Source organism: Enhydra lutris, unplaced genomic scaffold (genome assembly GCF_002288905.1).
Source record: "Enhydra lutris kenyoni isolate GAN:26980312 unplaced genomic scaffold, ASM228890v2 scaffoldscaffold111, whole genome shotgun sequence".
Lineage (NCBI taxonomy): Eukaryota > Metazoa > Chordata > Mammalia > Carnivora > Mustelidae > Enhydra > Enhydra lutris.
The window spans coordinates 1,160,134-1,177,512 of record NW_019154195.1 but is presented as its reverse complement, the minus strand read 5'-3'; the positions used below and the strand labels follow the sequence as shown (position 1 = coordinate 1,177,512).

General features: G+C 47.5%; 1 pseudogene; it reads left to right on the top strand.

The window, feature by feature from the left end:
- Positions 1–1,649: 1,649 nt before the first annotated feature.
- On the top strand, positions 1,650–14,954 carry LOC111139602 (annotated as a pseudogene).
- Positions 14,955–17,379: the final 2,425 nt, after the last annotated feature.

Below are 17,379 nucleotides of genomic sequence, written 5' to 3'. Positions count from 1 at the left end.
CTGTTTGGTAGAATCCCCCTCGGACACCACCTGACCCTGGGCTCTGGTTTGTTGGGGGATTTTTGAGTAGTTTAATTTCCTCACTGGCTATGGATTTGTGAGGATTGTCCCCTTCTTCAGTCTTGGATGCATTTCTGGAAACTTATCAACCACTCTCTCTTCCAGATGCCTAGTTTGTGGGCATATAGCTGCTGCTGTTGGTTGTGGTTTCTCCCCTTTCGTTCATGATTTTATTAATTTGGGTCCTTTCTGTTTGCTTTTGGGTAAGTCTACCCAGGTTTATCAATCATACTGAATCTTTCAAAGCAGCAGTTTCTATAGTTTCTATTTTATTTATTTCTGCTCTCATCTTTATTGCTCTTCTCCTGCTTGGTTTAGGCTTTATTTGCTGTTCTTTCCCCAGGTCCTTTAGGTGTAAGAACAGCTTGTGCATTTGGGATTTTTCTGATGTTTTGAGAGAGACTTCATGGCTCTGTACTTCCCTATAAGGACCACCTTTACAGGATCCCACAGGTTTTGAACCAGTAGAATGGTCAGAATCAACAAGACGGGGAACAACATGTGTTGGAGAGGATGCAGAGAAAGGGGAGCCTCCTACACTGTTGGTGGGAACACAAGCTGGTGCAGCCACTCTGGAAAACAGTGTGGAGGTTCCTTAAAAAGTTGAAAATAGAGCTTCCCTATGACCCTGCAATTGCACGATCAGGTATTTACCCCAAAGATACAGATGTAGTGAAAAGGGGCACCTGCACCCTAATGTTCATAGCAGTGATGTCCACAACAGCCAAACTGTGGAAGGAACCAAGATGCCCTTCAACGGACGAATGGATAAAGAAGATGTGGTCCATATACACCACATATGGAATATCACTCAGCCATCAGGAAGGATGGACACCCACCATCTGCATCGACATGGACAGGACTGGAGGAGATTATGCTGAGTGAAATAAGTCGAGCAGAGAAGGACAATGATCATATGGTGTCACTCATGTGTGGAGCATAAGGAACAGTGGGGAGAACCAGGGGTAAGGGAGGGAAATCCAAGGGGGGGAGACGTCAGAGAGGGAGACGAACCCTAGAGACTGTGGACCCCAGGAACCCATTTGAGGGTTTCAGAGGGGGAGGAGGCTGGGGGAGTGGGTGGGGGGGCGTTGAGGGGGGCACATGTTGTGACGAGCACTGAGTGTTACATGCAACTAATGAGTCATCGAACATGACATCAGAAACTAATGATGTGCTCCACGGCGGCTAACCGACTAGAAGAGCCACGGATGGCCACAGACATGACAAGATGCCCGGCGTCCCTCATCGTCCCGTCGGCGACCTGCACATCCAACCCCAGCGAGACCCCACCTTGACCCAGTCAGGCTGGCTCGCATCTGAAAAGTGAGTGCTGGCAAGGATGCGGGAAAGGGGAGACTCTCCCGTGTCGCCAGGGGACGTGAGTTAGCGCGGTCACTGTGGAGCACGGTAGGGCAGTTCCTCCCGACAGTGAAGGTGCCACTCCCGCGGTCATCCCGGCATGGGGCGTCAGTCCGCAGAGAACACGGATCGCACTGCTCTGTTGATTAGTGTTATTACAACAGCCCAGATCCGCACGTGACCAAGCCGGCGCGACAGACGGACAGAGGCACGGGAGGGGCTGGTGGATGCTTGGCCGGACCCAGGAGCCGCGCACCGGCCGCCGCAGCGGGGCTCTGCGGGCGGGACGCAGTGGCCTCGCATACGGTGCCGTGCGGGTCCGGGAGGTGAGTCCCCCAGAGAGGACAGACGCTGCACGATGTGACTTACGTGCTGACTCGGAAACACAGAAGCGGACACAGACGGGAGATGCAGAGAACGCGCTGGGGGTCGCCGGAGGAGCGGGAGGGCAGCGGCTGCGGGGCCCAGGCTCCCAGTTACAGAGCGAGTCACGGGACTGAAGGCGCAGCAGAGGGGGTTCGTCCGCGCTGTCGCGGCACCGTGTGGTGACAGAGGCAGTGGCAGGCGTGGGGAGCGCAGCTTAAGGCAGGGACTTGTCACATCACCATGCGGTACACCTGAAACGGGGGTCTCGGCTGGGGACGGTCACCTGCAGCAGGAGCAGCGGCTGGGAGTCCCCTGCGCAGCGAGGACGGGGCAGTGACCGCGCACGACGTTAATTCCTGTGGCGGGAAGTTCACCAAGCGGAGCCCGCGCAGTCTGGGGACAGCCTCGCGCCTTCGCAGATGGCAACCCCACCACGAGGCGTGATTTAAAGCAGAAATAATTTGTTCAGGACATTGTAGACTGTCTCCCCTGGGCCAGTGCCTTAGAGACGCCGTCCTCCAGGAAGGGTTCCGCCTGACTCCTACGCCGAGAAGCCTCCAGAATGACAGCTGCGGGCGTTAAGGACCGTGGGAATGGAGCCAAGAGCGTCTGTGTCCCCACCTCACCCCTGCCTGTAAGTCTCCGTGTCCCTGTCCGAATCCACAGGAAGTGGCAGCAGGAACACACGATGGGAAAGAGCGTCTTCAACACGTGGTGTCGGGACAGTCGGACTGTGACCGTCCCTTAGCACCAGGGACGGTGGCAACAGAACTCTCAGCGGTGGGCACTCGTGCTGGTCACACCGGCCCGCTGAAGCGCAACCTTGAGGAGAAGCTCTCCGAGCAGCGGGCCTCTGGGGCAGGAGGACACACGTCCCTGAAGCTGAGCAGCGGGGGACCCCCGGCCCGCTCAGGGTGACCACCACCTGCTTCCGGTCTCCGTTGTCTCCCCACCTCAGAGAAGGCTGCTGTGCCGGCGACCCCTGCGAGTGCGCTCGCTCAACTTCAACTTCATGCTGCTGGACCAGACGCACCTTACTCCTCCTCCTTACCTATAAGACTTATGATCAATGTATGACTCCCATTCCTTCTTTTTACCCACGAGACCTATGGCTAATGTGTAACCTCCTCCTCCCTCTGGTTATCTTGTGTCTAATAAATACAGGGCCGAGGAGTTGCTCGGGCGACGGTCTTCCAGTGGTCGTCCCCTGCTCCCTCCCTTGCAGCGGACTTGTTCGTGCCTCATCCTTCTCCTGCACGTGCCAGGAGGCGGCGTTGGACAGCCACGTGAAGAACGAAACTGGACAATTCTCTCACACCCCATGCAAAGATAGACTCAAAATGGATGAAAGACCTCAGTGTGAGACAGGAGTCCATCAGAATCCTAGAGAACACGGGCAGCTACCCCTCCCACCTCAGCGCAGCAACTTCTGGCTAGACCCGTCTCCAAGGGCAGGGACAACAAAAGCAAAAATGCACTCGTGGGACTTCGTCATGATGAAAAGCTTCTGCACAGCAAAGGACACCATCAACAAAACTACAAGGCAGCCTTGGAAGAGGAGAAGCTTTTTGCAAATGACCTTACAGATAAAGGGCTGGCGTCCAGCTCTGAGGAGGGCACGTGCTGTGATGAGCACCGGGTGTTACACTTAACTAACGAATCACTGACACTGCATCAAGGACTGAGTATGTATGATGCAGAAGCTAACTGACATAATAAAGACGATTAAAGTCCACAGTAACAACACCAGAGGAATTCCAAAGATCATTAAATAAACCATGAAAAAAAAAAACCTCAAACTCAACACCCATAGAACAAATAATCCCATCAAGAGATGGGCAGAAGCCATGAACAGACACTTCTCCAAAAAAGGCCTACAAATGGCCAACAGACGCATGAAAAAGTGCTCCACATCACTCGGCATCACAGAAATACAAATCAAAACCACAGTGAGATCCCGCCTCACCCCAGTCAGAATGGCTAAAATTAACCAGTCAGGAAACAACAGGTGTTGGCGAGGATGCGGAGAAAGGGGAGCCTCCTCACTGTTGGTGGGAACGCAAGCTGGTGCGGCCACTCTGGGAAACAGCATGGAGGTTCCTCAAAAAGTTAACAGAGCTACCCTGTACCCCGCAATCACACTACTGGGTATTTACCCCAAAGACAAAGATGTAGTGAAAAGAAGGGGCAGCTGCTCCCCAGTGTTCACAGTAGCAACGCCCACAATAGCCTGAATGAAGAGGATATGGCGCACACAACGGAGTATTAGGCATCAGAAAGGATGACTACTCAACATTTGCATCAACATGGAGGGAGCTGGAGGATACTGGGCTGAGTGAAAGAAGTCAGAGAAACACAATTACATGGTTTCACTCACATGTGGAATATAGGGAACAGGGCAGAGGATCAGAGCGGAAGGGAGGAAAACATGAGAGACTCATAACTAGAGGACACAAACTGAGGGTTTCTGGAGCGGAGGTGGGTGGGTGACGGACATTAAGGAGAGCGTGCAGTTTGATGAGCGCCGGTGTTATACACAACTGATAAATTACTGACCCCTACCTCTGAAACTAATGGTGTACTTTATGTTGGCTAATTGAATTTAAATTTTAAAAATTTCCATAAGACAGTAAACAACAAATGTTGGAGAGGGTGTGGAGAAAGGGGAACTCTGGACCCTATGACCCTGCAATTGCACTACTGGGTATTTACCCCCAAAATACAGATGTAGTGAAAAGAAGGACCATCTGTACCCCAATGTTCATAGCAGCAATGGTCACAGTCACCAACTGTGGAAAGAACCAAGATGCCCTTCAACGGACGAATGGATAAGGAAGATGTGGTCCATATATACTATGGAGTATTATGCCTCCATCAGAAAGGACGAATACCCAACTTTTTTTTTTTTAAAGATTTTATTTATTTGACAGACAGAGATCACAAGTAGGCAGAGAGGCAGGCAGAGAGGGGGGTGGGGGGAAGCAGGCTCCCTGCAGAGTAGAGAGCCCGATGCGGGGCTCGATCCCCGGTCCCTGAGATCATGACCTGAACCGAAGGCAGAGGCTTTAACCAACTGAGCCACCCAGGCGCCCCCGAATACCCAACTTTTGTATCAACATGGACAGGACTGGAAGAGATTATGCTGAGTGAAATAAGTTAAGCAGAGAAAGGCAATTATCATATGGTTCCACTTACCTGTGGAGCATAAGGAATAACATGGAGGACATGAGGAGAGGGAGAGAAGTGAGTTGGGGGAAATCGGAGGGGGAGACGAACCATGAGACTGTGGACTCCGAGAAACAAACTAAGGGTTTCCGAGGGGACGTGGGTGGGGAGGATGGGCTAGCTGGGTGATGGGTATTGAGGAGGGCATGTGTTGTGATGAGCACTGGGTGTTATATTCAACTCACAAATCACTGAACACAACATCAAAAACTAATGATGTACCATACAGCAGCTTACTGAACGTGATAAAAATAAAAGAGTCAAACTTGGAAAAACAGAACATAGACTGGCTGTTACCAGGGGCTGTGGGGATGGGCAAACTAGGAGTTACTGCTGAACAGGTAGGAAATTCTACTTACGCAAAACAGTTAAGTTGTAGAGATCTGTTAAACACTGTGCCTACAGCTAACGTATTATAGCATACATTTTTAAATCTGCTGAGGTTTTGGGGAGATAGTGAAGGGAGAGGATCCTGTGCTCACCTCATCCCATGGACACACTGAGACAACAGTATCTGTACAGCTAATTTTGAAGATGACGAAGACGCAGAACAGCTCTTCCACAGCTAACCATGGAGAGAAACTGCCTTGAGCAGGGTGGGGGGTAGAGATGCCACTGGGCACCCAAACCCTCGCACAACTAGCCCCACATAGACACAAGCCTGGGGAAGTAGATCTATCCCACCCCCAGATACCCAAGACTCTGGGGACCCCCACTGAGAAGAGAAGTTCCATAGCACTTGACTTTGAAACCCAGTAGCCTTAACCCTGGGAGCTTTAAGAAATTAGCAGGCTAGCTTTTATTTCACGCAGTACTTGAAGTCCTAGCCACAGCAATCAGATGACGACAAAGAAGAGCAGGGACCCTTATGGGTAAAGAAGTTAAACTGTCATGATTTGCAGATGACATATACAGAAAATCCTAAAGACTCCTCCCCAGTAAACTGCTAAAAGCAATAAATGAATTAAGTAAACTTCGGGATACAAAAATAATATCCAGAAATCCGCATTTCTACACACTAATAACAAAGTAGCATAAACAGAAATTAGGAAAATAACTCCATTTACAATGGCATCAAAAAGAATAAGATACCTGGGAATAAACTTAACAGAAGAGGTAAAAGACTTATACTCTGTAGACTATAAAACATTGATAAAAGTTGAAGATGCCACAAAAGGAAAGATATTCCATGCTCATGGCTTGAAAAAAATACTATTAAAATGTCCATATTACTCCAAGCAACCTAAAGATTCAGCGCAAACCCTATCAAAACACCAACAGTGGGGCACCTGGGTGGCTCAGTGGGTTAAAGCCTCTGCCTTCAGCTCAGGTCATGATCCCAGGGTCCTGGGATTGAGCCCCACATCGGGCTCTCTGCTCCGCAGGGAGCCTGCTTCCTCCTCTCTCTTTCTGCCTGCCTCTCTGCCTACTTGTGATCTCTGTCAAATAAATAATAATAAAATAAATAAAATCTTAAAAAAAAAACAACAGCATTTTTCACATAACTGGAATAAAAGGGGCACCTGGGTGGCTCAGTGGGTTAAAGCCTCTGCCTTCGGCTCAGGTCACGATCCCGGGGTCCTGGGGTCGGGCCCCGCATTGGGCTCTCTGCTCAGCGGGGAGCCTGCTTCCCTTCCACTCTCTGCCTGCCTGTGATCTCTGTCTGTCGAATAAATAAAATCTTAAAAAAAAAAAAAAACTGGAACAAAATACTAAAACTTGTATGGAACAACAAAACACATCAAATAGCCAAGGCAATCTTGAGAAAGAAGAACAAAGCTGCAGGTGTCAAAATCCCAGATTTCAAGATACATTACAAAGCTGTAGTAATCAAAACAGCATGATGCTGGCACAAAAATAAATACATCGATCAACAGAATAGAGTGGAGAGCCCCAAAATAAGCCCACTCTCATATGGTCAATTACAAAAGAAGTAAGAATATGTAACGGGGGAAAAGACTGTCTCTTCAATAAATGGTTCTGGGGGGGCGCCTGGGTGGCTCAGTTGGTTGAGTGACTGCCTTCGGCTTGGGTCATGATCCTGGAGTCCTGAGATCGAGTCCTGCGTTGGGCTCCCAGCTCGGCGGGGAGTCTGCTTCTCCCTCTGACCTTCCACCCTCTCATGCTCTCTCTCTCTCTCTCTAATAAATAGATAAAATCTTTAAAAAAATTTAAAAAATGGTTCTGGAAAAGCTGGATAGCTACCTGCAAAAGATTGAAATTGGACTTTTTACACTATACACAAAAATAAACTCAAAATGAAAGACCTAAACGTGAGAGCTGAAACCATAAGACTGGAAGAGAGCACACACAGATAGTAATGTCTTGGACGTGATCCTTAGCAACATGGTCATGGATACGTCTCCTTAGGCAAGGAAACAAAAGCAAAAATAAACTCCTGGGTGATCCTGGTGGTGGTATTAAGGAGAGCACGGATTGCATGGAGCACTAGGTGTGGTGCACAAACAGTGAATCTTGGATCACTGAAAAAAAATTAATGGAAAAATAAATGATTGGGACTACACAAAAACAAAAAGCTTTTGCACAGTCAGGAAACCAGCAACAAAACAAAAAGGCAAGCTACTGAGTAGGAGAAGATATTTGCAAACAACTTATCTCCCAAGAGGTCAATGTCCAAAATATACATTAAATTATGCAACTCAGCAATACAAACAATCCAATTATAAAGCAGGCAGAATAGACATTTCTCCAAAGAAGATATACGGATGGTCAACAGACATCCTGAAAAGAGGCTCATCATCACTCATCGTCAGGGCCATGCAACTCAAAACCACAATGAGATACCACCTCCCACCTGTCATGGGCTCGCTTTGGTAGCACATATACTACCTCCCACCTGTCAGAATGTATAGAATCAGGAGTACCTGGGTGGCTCAGTTAGTTAAGTGACTGCCTTCAGCTTGCGTTATGATCCATGGTCCTGGGATCAAGCCCCGCATTGGGCACCCTGCTCAGTGGGGAGCCTGCTTCCCCTCTCCCTCTGCTGCTCTGCCTGTCGCTCTGTCAAATAAATAAACAAAATCTTAAAAAAAAGAATGTCTATAATCAAAAAGACAAGAAATAACAAGTGTGGAGTGAGGATGTGGAGAAAAAGGAACTCTCACACACTTGGTGGAAACAAAAGCTGGTGAAATCACAGTGGAAAACAGTATGGATGTTCCTCCAAAATTAAAAATAAAAATATCATGATCCATTAATTCCATTATTGAGTGAAGAAGATGAAAACCCAAAAGTCTCCACCCCCAAAATACCAGAACTCATACAGCAATTCAGTAATAGGGCAGGACACAAAATCAATGTACAGAAATCAGTTGCTTTCTTATACATTAACAATGAAACTATAGGAAGGGAATTAGAGAATTGATTCCATTTACTATAGCACCAAGAACCATAAGATACCTTAGAATAAATCTAACCAAAGAGGTAAAGGATCTATACTTGAGGAACTACAGAACATTCATGAAAGAAATTGAAGAAGACACTAAAAGATAGAAAAACATACCATGCTCATGGATTGGAAGAATAAACATTGTTAAAATGTGTATGCTGCCCAGAGCAATCTATACTTTCAGTGCCATCTCAATCAAACTACCATTGGCATTTTTCAAAGTGCTGGAACAAATAATCCTAAAATTTATATCGAACCAGAAAAGACCCCAAATTGCCAAGGAAATGTTGAAAAAGAAAAAGCTGGGGGCATCACATTGCCTGATTTCAAGCTTTATTACAAAGCTGTGATCACCAAGACAGCATGGTACTGGCACAAAAACAGACACACAGACCAGTGGAACAGAGTAGAGAGCCCAGATATGGACCTGCAACTCTATGCAAATAATCTTCGACAAAGCAGGAAAGAATGTCCAATGGAAAAAAGTCTCTTCAATAAATTGTGCTGGGAATATTGGACAGCTATGTATAGAATAATGAAACGGGACCATTTTCTCACACCATACACAAAGATAAATTCAAAATGGATGAAAGACGTCAGTGTGAGACAGGAATCTGTCAAAATCCTAGAGGAGAATATACACAGTAACCTCTTCAACATCGGTCACAGCAACTTCTTTCAAGACATGTCTCCAAAACAAAAGTGAAAATGAACTTTTGGGAATTCATCAAGATCAAAAGCTTCTGCATAGCAAAGGAAATAGTCAACAAAATAAAGAGGCAACCCACGGAATGGGAGAGATATTTGCAAATGACACTATGGATAAAGGGCTGGTATCCAAGATCTATAAAGAACTCCTGAGATAATCACATCAAAAAATGGGCAGAAGACATGAACTGACACTTCTCCAATGAAGACATAGAAATGGCTAGCAGACATATGAAAAAATATTCATCATCATTAGCCATCAGGGAATCTCAAATCAAAATCACATTGAGATACCACCTTACACCAGTTAGAATGGCAAAAATTAAGACAGGAAACAACAAATGTTAGAGAGGATGTGGAGAAAGGGGAACTGTTGGTGGGAATGCAAGTTGGTGCAGCCGCTTTGGAAAAACAGTATGGAGAGTCCTCAAAAAATTAAAAATAAACTACCCTATGACCAGCAATTGCACTACTGGGTATTTACCCCAAAGATACAGATGTAGTGGAAAGAAGGGCCATCTATACGCCAATGTTCATAGTAGCAATGTCCACAATAGCCAAACTATGGCAAGAGCCAAGATGTCCACTGACAGATGTCCATTGACGGAGAAAGATGTGATCCATATACACAATGGACTATTATGCCTCCATCAGAAAGGATGAATACCCAACTTTTGCATCAACATGGACGGGATTGGAGGAGATTATGCTGAGTGAAATAAGTCAAGCAGAGAAAGTCAATTATCATATGGTTTCACTTACTTGTGGAACATAAGGAAGAACATGGAGGACGTTAGGAGAAAGAAAGGAAAAGTGAAGGGGGGGGCGGTAATCAGAGGGGGCAAAGAACCATGAGACTGTGGACTCTGAGAAACAAACTGAGGGTTTTGGAGGGGAGGAGGATGGGGAATTTGGTGAGCCTGGTGGTGGGTACTAAGGAGGGCACGGATTGCATGGAGCACTGGTTGTGGTGCATAAACAATGAATCTTGGAACACTGAAAAAATTAAATTAAAAAAACTAATGATGCACTGTATGGTGACTAACCTAATAAAAAATAATTTTAAAAAAGATGGAAACACTAATTTGAAAAGATACATGCATGTCTGTGTTCATTGTAGCATTATCTACAATAGCCAGGATAGGGAAGCAGCCCAAGTGCCCACTGATAGATAAATGGATATGGAAGACGTGGTATAATGTATACAATGGAATATTAGCCATGAAAATGGACAAGATTGGCCATTTACAACAACATGCGTGGACCTAGAAGGTGTCAAACTAAGTGAAATAAGTCAGGATGAAAAAGACAAACACCATACAATTTCCACTTATGTGTGGAATCCAAAAACACACGAAATGAACAAGTAAAACATAAAGCAGACCCATAAATGCAGAGAAGAAACTGTGGCTATCAGAAGGGGTGATGGGCAAAAATTAAGAGCATCGGGAAGTACAAACTCCAGTTATAAATTATGGTGATGAAAACACACTCAAGAAATACAAACAGCAATATTCCAACAATGTTGTGACAGATGGTGACTGCACAATGTGGTAGCACTGAGCAGTGTATACAACTGTCAAATCAGTATACTGTACACCTGAAACTAATGTCACATCGTATGTTAATTATACTTCAATTAGAGAAGAAGCTGATCAGCGCCTGGCTAACGGAGTCAGCAGCACATGTGATTCTTGATCTAGGGGTTCTGAGTTCAAGCCCCACATTGGGTGTGTTGATTACCTAAAAATAGAATATTTCAAAAAATCTTTTTAAAAAAGAGCACTTCAAGGACAGTCGAGAAAGATCTCTGTCGCTCAGTTTGATTTGCTGGAATTGTTCTGTGGTTGGTAGGATTTGCAAGAGTAGGCACTTAAAAGATAGCCACTGTGAAGTTTCTGATGGCCGTGTTAGCTTCAAATTTGTTTTCCTGCCAATAACTGTCTTCTCCTGACTCAGATCTCAGAAACATGCAGAGGATGAAGCCGTTTACTGTGAAGCATAATTTTTATGAGAAGCATAAATTTTTATCCAGACTTTCTGATGCTTTTGTCTGAAGTAGATGACTTGGATGATGCTGCTTGGAAAATCAAACCACAGAGACAGAGATTTGCAGGGAGGAGGTTTACTGGGGGGTGTTCTGAGGAACAGCGCCTGTGCCGAGTGTGAGAAGCAGGCTGGTGTAGGAGATAAATCAGCCTATCACATGTACAGCTATATAGTCGCGAAAGCTCTCCAGAGTTGCCCCCAAACTGTCTGACAACTGTCCTCCAGAAATGAAGGAGAGAGAACGTTCTTGAACAAACAAGAGCTGGGGGAATGTATCACAACTTGACCTGCTTCACAAGAATGCAAAAGAGAACCGTTGGTGGGAATGCACGCTGGTGCAGCCACCCTGGAAATCAGTGTGGAGGGTCCTCAAGATGTTAACAATAGAGCTGCACTAGGACCCGGCAGGTGCACTACCAGGGATTTACCCCAAAGATACAAATGCAGTGATTCGAAGGGGCACATGCACCCCAATGTTCATAGCAGCGACGTCCACAACAGCCAAACTGTGGAAGGAGTTGAGATGCCCTTCAACAGATGAACGGATAAAGATGTGGTCCATATACACAATGGAATTTTCCTCAGCCATCAGAAAAGATGGACCCCCACCATTTGCATCAACATGGACGGGACTGGAGGAGATTATGCTGAGTGAAATAAGTCAAGCAGAGAAAGTTAATGATCATATGGTGTCACTCATGTGTGGAACATAAGAAACAGGGCAGAGGATCATAGGGAAGGGAGAGAAAACTGAAGGGGAGAAATCAGAGAGGGAGATGAGCCATGAGAGACTCTGGCCTCCAGGAAACAATCTGAAAGTTTCAGAGAGGGGTGGGAGGACGGGGTCGCCAGATGATGGGTATAAAGGAGGGCACGTGTTGTGATGAGCCCTGGGTGTTATACACAACTAATGAAACATCGAACATGACATCCAAAACTGGGATGAGGGGCACCTGGGTGGCTCAGTGGGTTAAGCCTCTACCTTCAGCTCAGGTCATGGTCTCAGGGTCCTGGGATCGAGCCCCGCATCGGGCTTTCTGCTCAGCGGGGAGCCTGCTTCCTCCTCTCTCTCTGCCTGCCTCTCTGCCTACTTGTAATCTCTGACTATCAAATAAATAAATAAAATTAAAAAAAAAAACTAATGATACACAGTGGCTAACTGAACATAATGAAAAGAATTTAAAAAAAAAAAAGAATGCAAAAGAGTTCCTTAGGTTGAAACAAAAGGACATCAAACAGCAACATAAAATGATTTGAAAGTATAAAACTCACTGGCAAAGGTAAATATGGAGACAGAATAGTTTGCCATTTGCATAGTGTTGTGTAAATCACTTGCAATTTTACTGTAAAAGCTGAAAGAAAGAAGAGCAACTACCAACTTTTGTTAATGGATACACAATATAAAAGGGTATACACTGTCCCATCAATATCACAGAGTGTGGGAGGGGACGAAGGGGGCAGAGTGTTGTATGCGATCAAACGTACCCGTGTAATATAGGCCACTGTGACTATGGGACATTTTGTGTAAGCCTGAGGGTAACACGGAGAAAATCCCTGGGGAACATACGTGAAAGAAAAAGTGAAGGGAATCAAAGTATATCACTACGGTAATCTAAAAGTCACAAAGAAAGACAGCAAGAGAGGAAAGAGACAAATGCTCTACAGGACAAACAGAAAACACAATGACAAACAAAGCCCTCACCTATCAATAATTACTTTATTTTTTAAGATTTTATTTATTTATTTGACAGAGAGATAGCACAAGTAAGCAGAGTGGCAGGCAGAGGGAGAGAGAGAAGCAGGCTCTCTGCTGAGCGCGGAGCCCAATGCGGGGCTCAATTCCAGGACCCGGAGATCATGACCTGAGCTGAAGGCAGAGGCTTTAATCACTGAGCCACCCAGGCGCCCCATCAATAATTACCTTAAACCTAAATGGATTATATTCCCCCAAAAGACAGCACGGCTGAACGGATTTCTAAACACAAGATCCAACCAGGAACGTGGCGGAGCTGCAGGTCCGGGCCCCCTCCACGCATTGGCTGGAGTTTCTGTCTTTCCTGCCGTCCCCACTAGAGCTGGCGGACGCTGAGCCCTTGGCGGTCTACGGGACAGATTATCTGCGGCAAGTGTCAGAGCTCATCAGCCACACAGAGCCGAGCATCCCGAACCCTCACCTGGTGCAGAAGATGACCCGGAGTGTGAACCGCCGCTTTGAGTCTACACAGAGAAGCTGCCGGAGACCCTCCCCGGCACCAAGAAGTCCCGCGAGCCGAGGCGGCAGACCCGTGTCTCCAACACGGATGTCGCACTTGGCTTCACCCGGGGCTCCCCCTCTGCGGCAGCCACACTTGACCGGCGAAGCAAGGAAACCGCTGAGGGGTGACCAGCGAGATCACCTTGAGGAGGCCCCGGGGCAGCCGCTCGGACGGACGAGAAGCCCCAGCGGGCGGCCGGGGAGAAAGCAGACGCCGTCTGTGGGGGCACTGGCCCCCTGGGCTGCGTCCCGGAGCCCAAAGAGCAGGATGACGTTTACGACGGGCAGGAAGCCTCCGAGACCCCCTCCAGAGTGTGTTCCATTTGCACAACGTCTCTGCCGAGGTGATGGCCGACCGGCCCACAAGCCTCCCACCCAGGACCCGTGGAGCACGACCCCCCGACAGTGAAGGCCGACCACCGTCCAACCAAGAATGAAACCGTCTTCCCTGCCAGCATCCTGCAGACCCCCTTCTGCACCCATAACCACCCCAAGGTCCTGAACTTTGGTGCCATCGGCATGGCGATGGGCCATGAGCTGACACCTTTGGTGACCCGGGGACTGGATAGGACAAGGAAGGGAACCTGTGGCACAATGACTCACTGGCAGCCTTCCAGAATCACGGGACCTGCACAGAGGGGCAGTAAGCACAGCCAGTACCGCGTCAGCTGGGGGAGGCTCACCGGCCACCAGCTGCTGGGGTGAGCACCACTGGCCACAGGGAGCCCGCAGCAGCCTCTAACACTTGCGGAGCTCGGCTGGGAAAGCGCGGGGAGCAGCGGCTGCCCACGGTGGGGCTCACCCAACGCCAGCTCTTCTCTGTGGGATTCGCCCAGGTGCGGAGCTCGGTCTGCACCCCGGAGCGCTCTCGTGAGGAGCTGGTGCCCGGCCCCTCGCGCTAGGCACTCTCCGTATCCGTCACTTCCTGCGGCGTTTCAGCTCGCCTCTGGCTCCCCCGTGAACCCCGGACAGCTGTGTGAGGTGCAGGCGACCTGGGGCTGGGGAGAAGTGGCCGGCTGTCGCCAGGACCTGGGGCAGCTTGCCCAGCGAGGTTGGTTGTTCCAGGTTTACAGAAGGCAGATGCCAGCTGGGTGGGCCCAACGCCTCCACACCACAGGGGACGCACGTCCCGGTCCTCCCTCAAACACCACATTGTGCCTCTGCTTTGGGCGTGCCGCTACCTGCAGCAGAGCCAACACCATTCACTGGCACATCCTTCCAGGTCCCCCTGCCTGCAGGAGGCTGGGGGGGTGGGCAGCTCCCGCAGGAAGGAGTCTGTCTCTTCTAGTCCTAAGATCACTTGACTTGGTGGCTTTGGGGGTTCCTGTGTCTGCCTCACTCTGATCACACAGAGCCTGGGTGGTTGCCTCCCCCACTTCTCCCTGAGGCCCACTCAGTGGACTCCACTCCTTTCAGCCCCACCCTCAGGAGCTGCCCCCCCCCCCCCCCTCGTGCTGCTGCTCCCAGTACTGCTGCCCACCGTCCCCGGCCAACCGTGCTCCGCTCTTAGTGGAAGGCTGAGCGCCTTTACAAGCCCTCCTGCTGCCTCCTGGTCTCCCTCGGCTCAGAGGCGAACTGTGTGTGGTGTGTATGTACAGGGGATGCTGGTTCTTTGTGTCTTGGGGCACAAGTCTTAGGGGCCGACTGATCCTCCTGGGCCCCAGCAGAAAAGCAGAGCAGGGAGAGGGAAGGATAGAGTTTATTTTTACAGGGAAGAGAGTAGAGACGGAGTGGTCTTGGTTCTGTAGGCCCCTTTGCCAATAAAGAAATGCACATTAGTAAAAAATAAAATAAGATTGAACTAACTTGCATTCCCACCAACAGTGTAGGAGGGTTCCCCTTTCTCCACATCCTCTCCAACACTTGTTGTTTACTGTCTTGTTAATTTTGGCCATTCTAACTGGTGTAAGGTGGGAACTCAATGTGGTTTTGAAAACAGTGTGGGGGACGCCTGGGTGGCTCAGTGGGTTGGAGCCTCTGCCTTCGGCTCAGATCATGATCCCAGGGTTCTGGGATCGAGCCCTGCATCGGGCTCTCTGCTCAGCGGGGAGCCTGCTTCCTCCTCCCTCTCTCTCTCTGCCTGCCTCTCCGCCTACTTGTGATCTCTCTGTCAAATAAATAAATAAAATCTTTTTTTTTTAAAGATTTTATTTATTTATTTGAGAGAGAGAGATCACAAGTAGGCGGAGAGGCAGGCAGAGAGAGAGGAAGGGAAGCAGGCTCCCTGCTGAGCAGAGAGCCCGATGCAGGACTCGATCCCAGGACCCTGAGATCATGACCTGAGCCGAAGGCAGCGGCTTAACCCACTGAGCCACCCAGGCGCCCCAATAAATAAAATCTTTAAGAAAAAGAAAACAGTGTAGAGATTCCTTGAGAAATTAAAAATAGAGCTACCCTATGACCCTGCAATTGCACTACTGTGTATTTTCCCCAAAGATACAGATGTAGTGAAAAGAAGGGTCATCTGTACCCCAATGTTCATAGCGGCAATGGCCACAATCGCCAACTATGGAAAGAGCCAAGATGCCCTTCAACAGATAAATGGATAAAGAAGATATGGTCCATATATACAATGGAGTATATGCCTCCATCAGCAAGGATGAATACCCAACTTTTGTATCAACACGGATGGGACTGGAGGAGATTATGCTGAGTGAAAAAAGTCAAGCGAGAAAGTAAGTTATTACATGGTTTCACTTACTTGTGGAGCATAAAGAATAACATGGAGGACATGGGGAGCTGGAGAGAAGGGAGTTGGGGGAAATCGGAGGGGGAGATGAACCATGAGAGACTGTGGACTCTGAGAAACAAACTGAGGGTTTTGGAGGGGAGGAGGATGGGTATTAAGGAGGGAATGTATCGCATGGAGCACTGGGTGTGGTGCATAAACAATGAATCTTGGAGCACTGAAAAATTTAAAAAAAAAAGATCCAACTATATGCTGTGTTCAAGAGACTCACTATAGATTTAAAGACACACGTAGGCTGTGAGTAAAGGGATGGAAAAAGATATTCCAGGAGCAGACAGAAAAGGTGGCTATATTTTTATCAGATAATCAATTCAATAACTGTCATAGTAGACAAAGAAGTTGATTACATGGTAATAGGGTCAATCTCCCAGGAAGATATTACAATTATAAACGTATATGCACCCAACATTTTTTTTCTTAAACATATAAAGCAAACATTGACAGATCTGAATGGAGAAACACATAGCAACAGAGTATTTGTGACTTCAATGTCCCACTTTCAGTTATGGGTAGAACATCCAGACAGAGCATCAATATGGAAACAGCAAACCTGAACAACACGACAGACCAAGTGGAGCCAACACAGAACACTTTGCCCAGTGGCAACCAACACACTTCCCCATTGTACACAGAATGTTCTCCAGGACAGATCCCACATTATATCACAGAACATGTATTAAGCATTTAGGAAGACTAAAATCCTACCAAGTACCTTTTCTGACAACAATGGAATAAAACTAGGAATCCGCAACAAAAGGAAAGCTGAAAATTCACAAATATGAGGAAATTAAACAACACACTCTTGAAAAAAAAAGTCAAACAAAAGATAAGAGAATTTTTAAAAATATCATGTGAACAATTCATGAAAACCAATGAGAACAAAAACACATAGGCCCAAACCTATGGGATACTGCAAAGGTGGCCCTAAGGGGGAAATACATACTCATCCAAGCCTTTCTCAAAAAAGTAGAAAAATCTCAAATGCACAAGTCAACCCTACACCTGAAGGAACTGGAGAAGGTTAGCAAATAAAACCTAAATCAAGCAGGAGAAGAGAAATAATAAAGATTAGAGCAGAGATCAATGAAATAGACACCAGAAAAACAGACCAGATCAATGAAACTAGAAGCTGGTTCTTTGAAAGAATTAGTAAGACTGATAAACCACTGGTCAAACTTATCCAAAAGATAGGAGAAA